This window comes from Dermacentor silvarum, chromosome 1 (genome assembly GCF_013339745.2).
Source record: "Dermacentor silvarum isolate Dsil-2018 chromosome 1, BIME_Dsil_1.4, whole genome shotgun sequence".
In the NCBI taxonomy this organism is placed as follows: domain Eukaryota; kingdom Metazoa; phylum Arthropoda; class Arachnida; order Ixodida; family Ixodidae; genus Dermacentor; species Dermacentor silvarum.
In genome coordinates this window covers 160,249,961-160,264,631 of record NC_051154.1, presented here as the reverse complement: position 1 = coordinate 160,264,631, position 14,671 = coordinate 160,249,961, and the positions used below count along the sequence as shown (strand labels likewise).

At 45.9% G+C, this 14,671-nt stretch overlaps 1 protein-coding gene across 1 annotated transcript in view; it reads right to left on the bottom strand.

Annotated features, from left to right (window-relative positions):
- LOC119436305 (tachykinin-like peptides receptor 99D) overlaps positions 1–14,378 on the bottom strand; it is a 729,947-nt gene extending 715,569 nt beyond the window's left edge. Inside the window, exon 1 of the mRNA XM_049656881.1 lies at positions 14,249–14,378. The gene's annotated coding sequence lies outside the window, so the exon portion shown is untranslated. The remainder of the gene's footprint in view (positions 1–14,248) is intronic.
- Between the last annotated feature and the right edge of the window lie 293 nt (positions 14,379–14,671).

The window sequence follows — 14,671 nt, the reverse complement described above, 5'->3', positions numbered from 1 at the left end:
GCTCAAAGTGCACTACAGGTACTGGATGTTCTAAATCCAGTACTTGCAAGCCTTCAGTAGACACCATGGAGACGCCATTTCGCACTGAGTTCAAACAAGCTTCGATATTACAGTGGGACGCCAGAGGCTTGAGGTCCCGCATCTCATCCTTCCGTCAATAAATTTTGTTATTTGTGAACCCAACGTACTTACTCCGATAAAACTGTCAGGGTACGAACTATTTTTATTGTCGCCGTGCGAGGAGCGCAGCCAAATTGTCGTTTACATCCACACGGATTTTAACGTATGCTCACCATGCAGTACAATCACATGATGACAATCAGTATGCATGCCTACGTTTAAGAAAGAAACACGTGTCATTCACACTCATTCGTATCTACTTATCGCCATCAGGACGATTTGAATGCGATGGACTGCGAGACATATTGTTACATACCAGTGGTCCTTCGATTATGACGGGCGATTTCAACGTACATCACTTACTCTTAGGTGGCTCGGCAATCAATTCCAGAGGCAGGAATCTGGTGTCATTCGCCAATCATCACTATCTTTGTGTGATGTATGATGGCAGTCCTACGTACCTGCGAGGCCTCAAGTATAGCAGTTGCCTGGATTTGACTTTGGTATCACGATGCTTCAGCTCGCAAGTACCATGGTTTTTAGACATAGAAACGCATGGAAGTGACCATATTTCCACTTACTTGAAGGTCAGGGGGCTAAACAATTCCATCTCGTCGAATACAGTACAACGTACCGATTGGACTAAATTTAAGCCACATATAGAAAATGCATGCAGACAAGACCTTGGCCATAGCCTGGAGGATACCATCTAGAGGCAATGAGAGAAGCTTCATGCCTCCTAACGTTGACAGCGAACCGTTCCCAATTTGACGTAGAACTGGAGAGGTTAACGACACTTCGACGACGAGCTAAAAGGAGATACATGCGCACGAAGGCAGTTAGTGACCTGAGAATGGCACGAAGAACACAGAAGAAAAATCCAGCGCCGTTTGGACAAATTGCAGGAACAACGTTGGAAGTCCTTTTGTGAATCACTGGACGCTCGTAAACCACTGTCATACATCTGGAGGACAGTTCGTGGCCTCCGCTCGTCTCCGCAACAGCGACATCCTTTCATGGCCTTAGCCCTACATCACTGCCAGACGCAACTTGAGGTGGCAAATGATTTTTGGGCGCAGATTGGTGGCGTGTGCGTCACCCCCAACGCCGAAGATGTTAGTGTCGTCCCTGTGTCTCGCGTCCCAGAAATGGAACTTCCAGTTACTATGGAAGAACTTGACGCATCTTTGGCTGCTTCTCGACGTTCATCTTCACCAGGGCCTGACGGCATTACCTATGCAGCTCTTGCCCATCTTGGACAAGAGGCCAGGCAAGAGCTGTTGAATTGCTACAACCGCTCATGACATGATGGAATTGTTTCTCAGCAATGGAAAATAAGTCGGCTTGTACCGCTACTAAAACCAGGAAAGTCGCCTTTCGACCTGACATCATATCGCCCTATTGCCCTGGCAAGTTGCATAGGGAAAGTAATAGAAAACATGATCCTTACACGCCTAGAATGGTACCTTGAACGCCACAATATATACCCTGACTCAATGACAGACTTTCGGCGAGGGAGTCCTTCAATAGACAATGTTAACGACCTGACAACGTACATACAGCATCAAAAATGCCTCAAGCGCATATCAATGGCGCTCTTTATTGATGTGAAAGGAGTGTACGATAATGTCACACATGAAGCGATCCTTGAGTCATTGGAGGCTGTTGGAATCGGTGCCCGAATGTTTCAGTGGATAAGAGACTAATTGACCAGCAGGTCCTTCTTTGTGCAAACCGAAAATGGCCCCTCTGCCAACTATTACACCTACGGTGTCGTCCCACAGGGCGGTGTATTGAGCCCTATTCTCTTTAACCTAGCTATGATTGGCCTTGCTGAACTATTACCCAAGACAATACACCTGTCAATCTGTGCCGACGATATTTGTCTTTGGTCTTCTGCGGTGACTCGTCTTCAAGTGCGCACAAGAATTAAGCGGGAAGCCACCCTAACTTGTTCGTATCTTCGAAAACAAGGTCTTAGTATGTCCAACGAAAAATGTGCGCTCATCGCGTTTACGCGCAAACCCATGACACCGTACCCTGTTTCTCTCAATGGCCAGGCTATTACATACCAGAAGTCTCGCCACTCTTTAGGTGTGATTATTGGCAGGAACCTTTCATGGAGCCCCCACTGCATCTACCTGACGAGGAGACTAATTTCGATTGTACATATAATGAAGTTCCTGTGCGGAAAAACTTGGGGAACGTCGGTACGGTCCATGCTGCAGCTGTACAGAACCCTGTTTTTAGGCTTTTTACGGTACAGCTTGCCGGTTTTGGTCAACACATGCAAAACAAATATTCGTACCCTCCAAAGTTTGCAAGGCCAGGCTCTGCGGACATGTCTTGGACTTCCACGATGCGCCTCGACTCATGCAACAATCATGATTGCTAGAGACTACTTGGTTCCAACATACATCACGGTTGACAACCTCAGAGCACACATTCGACACCTGTGTCGCGTACTCAGTCACCACACTGCTGCTTTGCCGGCATAAAGACCTCAAGCCACGTTTTCGAAACTTGTTACGGCACATCGAGGCTGCCTTCCGTTGGGCTTTACACAAGCAGCAAGACCACTGTCACCCCCGTGGTGTCTACCTCAGCCACAAGTTCACCTCACGATTCCGGGAATTACGAAGAATATCCGTCATTCCACGGTAGCTCTACAACAGTTGACGTTGTCATTACTGAACGATGCATACGAACTAAGAACGCAGGTTTACACCGATTGATCTGTCTCAACCACCAGCTCCACAGGCGCTTTTATCATCCTGGCCTTACAAGTCACAAGGAAGTTCAAGGTGTCCCACAGAACGACCTCTACGGCAACAGAACTTGCCGCCCTACGTGTTGCTGTTAATTACATGGTGGAAACACCACCTCGAAAGTGGGTCATTTTTTGTGACTCCAAGACAGCCCTTCAGAGTCTGCAGTCAGCATTACGACGCAAGACGCATGAACAACAGTTACTGGTGTTTGAGACCAGAGAGGTTCTCCGTCAAGCCCTCATGAACGGACATGACATCATTTTTCAATGGCTGCCAGGGCACTGTGACATCGTCGATAATGACTTGCTGATGATGCCGCCCGGTCAGCCCATAAGGAAACCCTGACAGCTCCTATAATCTTATCAAAGACAGACGCTGTGAGGGGTCTTCGTTTACTCGCTCAAAACGAGACGGAAGCTTCATGGAGCACCCCGATTTTCTCGAACTGTCGTCTCCACCGGCTGGATCCTACACTGAGGCTGCAGATTCCATCAAACTTCCCCCGCCGTGATGCAACTTTACTTTGCCGCCTCTGGTTAGGGGTGGCTTTTACGAAAGCGTACTCATTCCTTCTGGGCATGTCCGACACCCCAATCTGTGACTCGTGAAACTGTGAGGAGACGCTGGAACACGTGTTGTGTTTTTGTCATCTTTATGAGATCGAACGCGACATTCTCCAGAGGGTGTTAAACCGATTAGACAGCCGACCATTTTGAGAGACAAATATTCTTGGACCGTGGCCCCACGCGTCGCAGGTATACAAAGTGATGCGGGCATTGTCACAGTTCATGAAGTCGACTGGCCTCAGTGACCGATTGTGAAGTGTTGGACAACCGCACGTGTTCATACTGAGAGTACTTTCTTCCCTCTCTCTCCTTTCTTTTCATCCCTTTGGACCCCTTCCCCCGTGTAGGGTAGCAAACCAGACGTGCATCTGGTTAACCTCCCTTTTCTTCTTCTTTGTCTTCCTCCTCCTCCTCCTATGTTTTACAACTAGAACTAACCCTGGGAGTGTTAGCTTCTTCCTTCCCAATGTTTTGGGAAAGGATGACAAAGATGTCCAAGTCTGTGCATTTAGTTTCGTAGATAGTAGCTACACCATACGCATCAACTAATCTTCTCAACCGGACTGCGTGGGATGTATTAGTATATGGCCGTCGTCATCGCTAGCGACCATTTCCAAAGTGATAGCGTATCAAATTAACTGACAGAGAACATGATGGACAACTACAACGATATTCATTTTAAATAAAAAATAATGGCTGTAATTAAAACAAAATTGTGGTTTGCTGGGCCCACTGTGTAAAAAAAAATATTTGTGAAAGACGGAAGAGCAGAAAAAGTGGGTCGTGAACTTATTACTTCATCACGTTAAGTGCCTATAGCGTCCGTCACCCCAAAGTTACGAAAATCTATACTACGACGCTCAAGAAATAAAACTTTAATCTAGAGTGAACACCAACAGCTGAAGCTGACTGCGTTGCGTAAAAATACCGAAATCACAAGCAAACTTTCTTCAGGATTAGATCCGCGCCGACAACAGTTTAGAAACGAAATTATAGGGCTGAGTCTTATCAACCCACTGCTATATATCAAACAATTTTAAGGCGAGGTGGTTTTAAAACTTGAGGAATTGCTGCTTCGTCGATGACACCATACAGCACTAGCGAAAGCCTGTCATTACACGACAGTGCGGCTGTGAAAACCACTTCAATAAAAGAACATTCGCCTTCTTCGAAAACATGCTCAGTATTTGTTTAGTTAGCTTCCACAGATGATCGTGGGGCTGCAATTACTTCTCAAGAAGTATAGCAGGAGGCGTGTGCACTGTAATGCATGCTACGCTAGCGATACAAAAGTAAATCTAACGCTGGCTTGAACGTTAAAGGAGTTCTTTTCTATTTCTGCTTTGCCGCTGCCGTATTTTTTTTTTTTCTGCTGCGTGTAAAGCCAGTGCAGCCACCCCACTGAGCCCTTGCACAGCGTAAAGCGTCAACCGCATAAAAAGTATTTCCGGCGCAATTTCGAGCGACGCTGCGTATACTTCAAGTCGCGGAATGCTCAAGTTGTAACCACGGCCTCAATACATTCGCTGCGGCTGCTGCCTTAGATCGCAATCGTAAAGAACGTATCTTAGCCAAGGCTGCACCGCAGCCAATGCGTGGGTCGAAATACACGCGAGAGCGCTGCGCCGTAAATACGTCGGATATATAAGTTCTGCGTAAATTGAAGCCAGCGTGCATTAACGGTTTGAGTGTCGTTTCGAGTTTCGCTTTCGAATGACGCAAGAACCGGCTCCAGTGTGACGTCACACTGGCGTAATGACAAGGCCTTCGTTTCAGCACAAGGCGCCGGCGCATCTGAGAGCCGGTGCGCTGGTGCATACGGGATTACAACGCAGGAATGTTGATCTCCTGTTCTATCCGTACAGGAGCGAGAGTAGGAGAGAGAAGTGCGCTACCAAAGAGAATGAATAAAAATTCTTGCCTGCATTATACCCGGTGTTCTCGCACAGACTGCCAAAAATTACTAAAAATGAAGCAATAAATATATAGTTATTTGTTTGCCATAATATTATAAGCAGTAAACGTGAGAAAACAAGGTGTCTTTCCAATTCGCTTGCTAAGTAAGTAAATATAATATTACTTTTTTAATTAGTCCAGCACCTGCCGTGGTTGCTCAGTGGCTATGGTGTTGGGCTGCTGAGCACGAGGTCGCGAGATCGAATCCCGGCCACGGCGGCCGCATTTCGGTGGGGGCGAAATGCGAAAACACCCGTGTACTTAGATTTAGGTGCACGTTAAAGAACCCCAGGTGGTCAAAATTTCCGGAGTCCCCCACTACGGCGTGCCTCATAATCAGAACTGGTTTTGGCACGTAAAACCCCATTATTTAAAAAAAATTCATTAGTCCAGCTGGGAGGCTCGTGAGAATAGAAGGTATGTACCTGCAGAAGATGTTACATGATATCAGTTTCCAAAACACGCAAAAAGTATTTATCCTAAATCCCGCGGCTCTTGAAAATCTGACTGCTTTTCGTAGAAAACTGCAACTGAGCATCTGGGAAGCGTAGGAAACCACGTGTGCAAGAATAAACATCACCTGGAGATGTCTTTGTATTTTTAAGTGGTGAGTCCGGCTCGCAGCGTGCGCTTGGCTTCGTCACGAATGCGTCAACGCGAAAAGGATGTAAAATAGCTATGTGAAAAAAAAAGAACCAAAGAAAGAGCTAGTGCAGACGGAAGCATAAAAAAACGAGAAAGAATAGTGAGTAACAAAAAGAAGAAAAAAATCAACAAAGCTGAAAAAGAAGATGCACACAAGGCGATGTAAACTAGCATCACAAGCGCCTAACGTACACATGCGCCTTCCTAAAGACTCGAGCTGTTTGTCTGATACGGCAATGGATGGCTCGTCTTTTGACAAGCACGGCGATGATCGGACACGCATCATGATTGAAGCCGCACAAATAACGTGACAACTGAGCACATGCGTCAACAAGCCATCCATTGCCGTATCAAAGAGCTCGAGTTTTTTAACATGCCGCATGTACGGTAGGCGTATGAGATGCTACTTTACGTTGCCTTGAGCCTCTCTTCTTTGTCTGCTTTGCTGATTTTTTTTTCTACTCACTTGATCCTTTATCATGCTTGCGTCTTCCCTAGCTATGTTTTCTTTTTCTTGTTTATTTCTTTCAGATGGCTCCTTTTGTATAAACTCGGCGCACTCATAATAAAACTTCAGTTTGTAGTCCGCGCTTGTCCTTGTCACTTGTCTCGTACACTTTAACCTTCGCAGTGTATACATACGATTATGAATCGCCAACTTCCCCAATCAGCCACTGCGCTCTATACGCTGAGAGAAAAAGTCCGTTATTTTTTCGCTGTTTGCCTGGGCTGGTATTTTGTAGCGATGCGTTATGCTTTGTTCTATACCAGGGCACCTATAACGTAAATCTATTCCAAACTTTTCTATTCCAATTTTGCAATCAGCCCACCATGATTGGTCAAAACATTTTCGGGCCACTCCCAACTTCGCCTGTCTGTCACGCGACGTCACGAAAACCGCGATAGCTCCCGATCTCATAAAACGTGTACACACTGATTAGGCATGATCGAACCGCACAAAAGAAAAATAATTATTCCTGATTCGACGCTATTTCACTATTAGCTCTCCGCTATTGGACCAATGTTTTCTGGCTGCGCCCACTTCGCCTGTCTGTCACGCGACCTCACAAAACCGCAAAAACGTACCGCGTCCCAGTGACGTGTACGCGAAAGAATTGCATTAGTATGCCGAACAGAACTGAAAAAATTTTCTGAATAGCCAGAGACTGCCCCGTTCTGAAAGAAATAGATGGCTGGCCGCCGATCGCTCAGGCCCTCGCTACTCGCACCTACCGGTGAGCATGTATTTATTTGCGCATGATAAACCTTTTTGCGTGGCAGTAAAACGTTATCGAGCCCTTTCGGCACGTATACGACATCGGTCTGCCAACTATTCCTTGCTGAGGATCCGTTTTAGCGGCATTCTTATCCTTCCGTTGCACGCCGCCGCGATTTTCGACCAGCCACCGCAAGCTAAGTAAGGCGAAGCGGACCAATCGGAGAAGCCGGAACCACCCTCTTCATGCGGTTATCTGTTTTCACTGTGCTGGCTTGGCCCCATCGAAACCCTCTCCACTAGAGCGTGCTCCTCGCCTCTTCTCAGCCAGTTAGATAACAAACACCTCTCAGTGCAGGCAATCTTATTCGTTTTGAAAGCGAACAAAGGTGACCTCCATCTATAAACGAGGAGAGTGTTTGGTTCGGTTGTTCAGACAACGCTGCGGGTCACCACCCGATGCGTGCGTCGGTGGTTACGTAATTTTGACGTCAGGAGGTTAGAATAAAACAGCCTGGAATAGCTTTACGTTATAGCGCCCCTAGTCTTATAATCCACCGCTCACGGCCGGCTGATCCCGTTGATAACCTGAGCGGACCGTCACTCTGACCACTGACCAAGCACGAAAAGCGCGAAAAGGCATTAGCATCAGAAAGGCATCGCTACGAAATACCGGCCCTGCAGTACCATGTGAAACAGCAATTGCGACCTGTTTGATAGTTTCATATCCAGCATGCCTGACAATCATGGCTTGCATGTTCGAATTTGGAGTTTATTTTTGCTTCCAGCGAGTCGACATAATAAGATAAGCTTTTGAGTAAGAACATTCTTTTTGGTCTTCAAAAAGAAAGCCTCTTTTAACAACTTGAAGCTGAATTGCTGCGCAAGAGAATATCCCTCCCATTCGCGCACAAAATAAATGATACCTGATATACCGGTAACGTGCCCCCTTCGTGCAGTGGTATCTTATGTGCGGAGAGCTTCGTTCGGAGTACCATTTGTTTGTTCGATTCTTAAAACTTCAAGGCAAAAGCAATGAGAATTGGGGTCATAAATCATCGTGTTCACATGCGAGCAGAACAAGGGGATCCGAGGGGTTCGATTTTCTCTTACAGTCATATGAAGAAAGCAGACAATGAAGCCGGAAGCACATCCTTAGTATTTCTACACTTCAATTACACATGAAAATTAATTTCCGCTATGCTTTCTCTGGCTTTATTGTTTGTTTCCCTAATATGTCCACAAGAGGTGTTCAAATTGTTTTCCAGATCCAGTACAAAGCGAAGAACAAGCGATTTTTCATTGTGCCTACAGAACACACCGCATGTTTTGTGAAATATTCTCGAGAGAGTTCTTCGGCCACTGCTTCATACCATCGAGGCTAGCGGTTCAAATTATGATGCAAAGACTACATTTTTCAGATAACGCCAAAGAAAAAAATCTGGGAGTGGCAAATCCGCCAACCTTGATCTCGAAGAAATCAGCTACGCAGTTCCAATTCATGGTACACAGAACCTTTTGGCAGTCTTCGATAAAAAATGGTTGCAGCCAACAAAATATGAGCATTAAGAATAAGGTGAGATCTTTCCAGCTTCCCTGTCTGGTTCCTGCAGTTGCGCAGTCGCAAAATGGTTACAAATATGCATAAATCGATGTCATAGCACGCACACGCACACACACACACACACACACGCACACGCACACACACACACACACACACACACACACACACACACACACACACACACACACACACACACACACACACACACACACACACACACGCACGCACGCACGCACGCACTAGCTGGCACCAGAAAGAGCTTGAGAAATCAAGTTTACTCAGAGCCATTATACTCATGGAGCATGACCGCTGCGAATGCAATCAAAATAAAACAAAACAGAAATAATAGAAAAGCGAATAGAAAAAAAAAATACGCGGAAAAGTCTGGAAATGCGTGTGTTTCGACCTCCAAATTTATTTTGAGTTTCGATATTGCTCAAGCTCTGCCTCCTATATGCGGGTAAGCCAAAAAAAAAAAAAAAAAATAGACACTGAAAGCCCGGAGCGTATTTAGTATGTAAACCCAGCGAAACGTAAACACACTGTTTGATGCCACATTTCTCTTCGCAGATATCGAGCATTGGGATAGTGCCATCGGGCTTTAGCAAAGGAAGACTTCGGGCAACGTGCGCTCTTTCTCTTCGATTTGCGCAGCAATTTCCCCATCGCGCTCACTGCATCCCACCCTCCTCTGCTTCCTGCCCTTTTCTTTTTCCTTTGGGGGAGCGTACAAGCCGGCACTCTGCAGGCGTGCCCAGTGTTTGACACATCGAAGGCTGTATAAGCAAGTTAAACAAGATTTATCAAGTTAACATAAGTTAGGGAGGTTGGTTGAGTAACAACGCTGCCTTCCTTCCTGCCATAGCTATCCCTCAAGTGCTAGCGCTCTAACAGTACTGCTTTTAATGGTATTTCTGTCTAGCATAAGCTGCGTCGCTCGTTAGCGCTGCGTTATGCTTGGACCATTAGCATACAGCTGTTACGCTAGATAACGACACAGCAGTGATAAGTCATGACGTAAAGCTAGACAAGAATATTGCTTTTTTTTTTTTTCAATCAAAGCAGTGGTCTTCTCCATTCTCTCTGCCTTTCTGTGTTTACTGCATGAAGCTGACCCTGCTGTTCGCGAAGCTGCGAACGACATCGCCATGAGAACTTATCACGGTCATTTTTGATCTTAAATATAAATTCTGGTGTTTAGCGTTCCAAAACAACGATATGATTATGAGGTATACGCCGTAGTGGGGGACTCCACATCAATTTCTACCACCTGGGGTTGTTTAACGTGCACGGTACGATGCACGGTACCCGGGTGTTTTTTTTTTTTTTTTTTCTTTTTTTTTTTCTTTGCATTGCGCCCTTATCGACATGCGGCCGCCGCGGCCGGGATTTGGTCCCGTGCCTTCGGACTTGGCTGCGCAACACCACAGCCACTACCACACCACGGCGGGTGTTTCTTTTTTTTGTTTGTTATTCTTCTTAATCCCTTCGAAGGGCGCTCCCATCGAAAATATGTGAAACGATGCACTACAGGAATAAGAACGAAAGATAAAAGCACGTACTTTGCTATAAGACCAGGAACAACTCCAGATTTCCGACCGTGCTTCGAACACCATTTCAACAGCCTCGTTCGTACACTTGAAAGGTCGTCCTAAGAGCACTCCAGCTCGCATGCCCCTCTGACCGCGGCAGTGACCCTTGCTTTTCCATTCATCGCACGACTTGAGGGCACGCTGGCCCAGTCTAAGTGGCGTATTGTGTGTAGAGTGCGTGCTTTGCGCAAGTCTTGCATACCTGGCAAGGCGTTTAATTTCGCTCGACAAAAGATTCCTTAGATAGTGGCTGAAGAGCGCTAGCTAGGGTCTTTTATTCGTGGGCCAGAGATGGCGCCACAAATGATATTATGCGCCACAGCACTGTGCGAATAACTAAATGCTTGCTGCGCCCGAAGCCCGTCAACGCAAATACTAGTTTGCGGCAGGAAGCGACGAGAAGGAAAAGAAGACTAGAGCACTTTAATCCGTGCGCCTGCATTAAGTCCGCAGTCTCAAAATATGCATCGCGATTTTGGCCACTGGTTTGAGATAAGTGCTTATAATTGGAGCGTTCGAAGGAGAGAAAAAAATGAAATTTGCATGAAAGTTGTTTTTGCAAATTTCAAACCGTCGGACCTTCCCTCGCATAACGCCGCAGTGCAATATCAAACAAGTGTTCGTTAGTAACGCTAACCAGCGACACACATTGACAATTTCTTTTTATACTGTTCCCTCACATAGTTTTTTTTTTTTTTTTTGTATGCGTTTGTGTTAGCTGTGATTTTGGGATAGCCGGCTCGTCAATAGCAAAACTTCTCATATTGTGAGTTAATAAAGATCAACAACAACAACACCTTGCGCAAAACGATGTTAACGCGATTATATAAACTGATATAAACTGGGTTTATGCAACGGAAAATTTTGCTCAGAAATAATACTACTCTCCACTGGATGGTTGTTGGTTTATCCTTTTTCCTCCTCTCTGGATGGTTGGCACACACTATAAAGCAGCCGTGGAAGTTACACCTTTGTGCTCTTGTTGAGACTAATTAAGTGCCACTTGCCACAAAACAATATTGACGTAGTAGTTAACAGCGTTTCGGGTAGCCTTAAATTCTTAGGTAACGCAAGAACAAATACATTCTGGGGTTTTACATGCCTAAGACAGGACCTGATGATCATGAGGCACGCCATTAGGGGGGGGGCTCCGGATTATTCTTGACCACCCGGTTTTCAGTATCGTGCGTCCAATGCACCATACACGAGCGATTTTGCATTGCGCCTCCATCGGACTGCTGCCGGCGCGGCCGGGATCGCATCGTCGACCTCGAGCTCAGCAGCGCAACGCCATATCCACTTAGCTACCGCTGAGGATTCTCCGGTAACGCATGTTCGAAATAAGCGCAGAGAGACATAAGTAGAGCCCGGGCTAACTGTTATGGGGATACTGTTCATGATTAACAGATATCTGATGAAGAACAAGTCACGAGGATTAGGTCGACGACGGCACGTACGTATCTCACTGCGGTCGAGTACCGAAACGAAAATCGCCGCTAATTTAGGCAAGCGGTGTTGATCTAGAAGTCATTCTTGTTGGGCTTGTTAACTTATGTTTCGTGTTTTTTTTTTTTCAGTGGTAAACTAGTAGGTGTTCGTTTCGTCCATTCTGTGAGAGAGTTCACGTGCATGTTTGCCCGCAACTCTCTTCTAATACACCACGCTGGAGAAGTTAGAAATTTCGCTTTCTGTTGGGGGGATGGGGGAAAATGAACATGCTTTGTCACACTCAGAAAAAAAGTTTCGCTAACATCAAATTCATATAGAAATCAGTCCAAGTTGCCATTCGTGTTTTCCCTGTATTTACATTTCCCAGTTATCTTTCCTAAGGTATTTTCTAAGACTACCACTGTCGAGTTGCAGAGCCTCTCGCAAAGGATTCTGCAGCCGGGAATGCGTTGAGGTTAAGTGAAGTTCGCGGCGTCAACTGATCGGTGGGCGTGCTGAGAGCTCGCGCTCTGACACGGAAGGCGAACAGCTGCGTAGAGGAGCTGAGGTTACTGCGATTGACAAAGGGACGCTTTCACCGAGCCAACATTTCGCCCGAACACCCCCTTAGTTTTTGTGGTTGTTTACATAGACGCTACAGTCTATAGTTTCCAAATATCTTAGAGGGAAATTGCGACTATGCGGATTTCTTCAACGGCACTTCAACCATCGTGTGAAAAATTTGGGAAGCATACATTGTTGATGTTGATGCTAATTCTTTCCCACATGAATTTTGCCTGATCTTCGTCTTTGTGGGTTTTTACGTAACCTTCCTGAATCTTATTTTTCATCGCAAAGCTGTATTATTGCATGACAATTATTAGTGTCAGTTTGCCTCCAATTTCTACCATCCGATGGTTTTTGAGGTTATTACAAGCAAGGACAGTTATTCAGAATACAAAAAGAAACACTTACGGAACAACAGTTAAATTTAGCGACACGCACGACTGAAACTGCTTGCCGTAATTTGTTTGTGCGACGAAAATTACGTATTAAATTGATTTAAACGTATAACAGTTAACAGCTCTAAGGAAACGTTATGAGATTAGCCCACAACACAACTGAACCGCAAGGAAGATTACAAGAAGCTGCGACGTGTTGTCTCTTTGGCAAATATATGGGCTTTCCATGATAACAGAATGATTGGTGTCAGATATGTCTTTAGGAATGCTAGTATGGAACTTTATTGTTACAGTGTTAGGATAGATAGATAGATAGATAGATAGAGATAGATAGATATAGATAGATAGATAGATAGAGATAGATAGATAGATAGATAGATATAGATAGATAGATAGATAGAGATAGATAGATAGATAGATAGATAGATAGATAGATAGATAGATAGATAGATAGATAGATAGATAGATAGATAGATAGATAGATAGATAGATAGATAGATAGATAGATAGATAGATAGATAGATAGATACTACAAGTTTTCTGAGTGCACCAGATGGTTCTGAAACCGAATGCGTGATTTCTCAGTGAGTAGTCACACATTCGCTTTCAGATTTGCGTTATAAAAAACACAAACGTGGTGGCTGACAATGTCAAGAAAAAAAAAGTAATACATGAACAGAGGTTAAAAAAGAAATTACGCTACAAATCCTGCGAAAGCGGGACACGACATCCACTGTTAGAATGCAAAACTGGATGCCCCTGTCCACTGCCTGTCTGGTTTCTTACTCGGGCCAGCTGTTGATGCTGCTTTAATGTAAAACACTCAATAATTGCCAGCACGACAACGTGGGCATCCGAACCTTTGGCGACGAAGTCAAGCACTTATAGAACACACGCGTCTACGTAGTCAGAACATTGCCGTGGAAGGTTACACATTTTCAAGTTTTCAACCAACCTAAGCTCAGAATATTAGGTTGGCATTTCGAAAAAATTAGTGCTAACGACGTTAACGTGGTCTTTAGAAAAAGAAATAAGAAAAAACTGCACGTAACAAACTTTAGACTCAGCGAGAGACTCGGACTCTGGTCGCGCGTTCGTGAATTTGCTCACTCACTACATACCTTATCCTGCCCTGACCCAAGACTCACTAGGCACCTTATCCTGCCCCAGGGTACAAATACTGTTAGCCGAGTCTGAGTTTGCTACTTTAAATCCGTGCTCTCTACAAGAACGACATGCAAAAAAATGTGTCAGTTGACGGCCAACTGCTTGCTGTACTTTTAATTGGCTCTTTCAAACAAGCTACAAAATTTGAAAACATTGTACTGTACTCTTGCCAGTTCGGTTTGTCATGCAGGCAGACAGGAGTACGGATGGAAATCCGGCTCATTCCTATCTACGAATGCGTGAAGATGCGTGGTCACTCACCGGTGCGCCTCGTGGCAGGACGACGAAGCGCGCGCGGAGGACACCGCGGCTGAGGCGCGCCGTCCCGCCGAGCTCGCATGCAGGGGGCAAAGAAAAAGGGGCCCGGGGCACACCCGCAGCGCGACTCGAGCCGGCCGCGCGCTGGAATCCCTTTGCAGTCCGGGACCCGCGCTCGGCGGTCGCTACTTGCGCCGGTCGCGGCTATTGGCTTACCACCTGTGACGACAACCGTGACGCCGGCCACACCAACTCCCGTGCGAGCTGCTCATTGGCGCCGGCAGCCGTGACGCCACGCGTCCCGCGCGCGCCGTCGTGTACCCCCCCCCCCCCCCCCCCCTCAACCGCTTCCCCCATCCACCAGCCACCGTCGCTGAGTTCGATGATCGAGCAAAGTTTCTTCTGATGGGGAAGCGAACGTTGTGC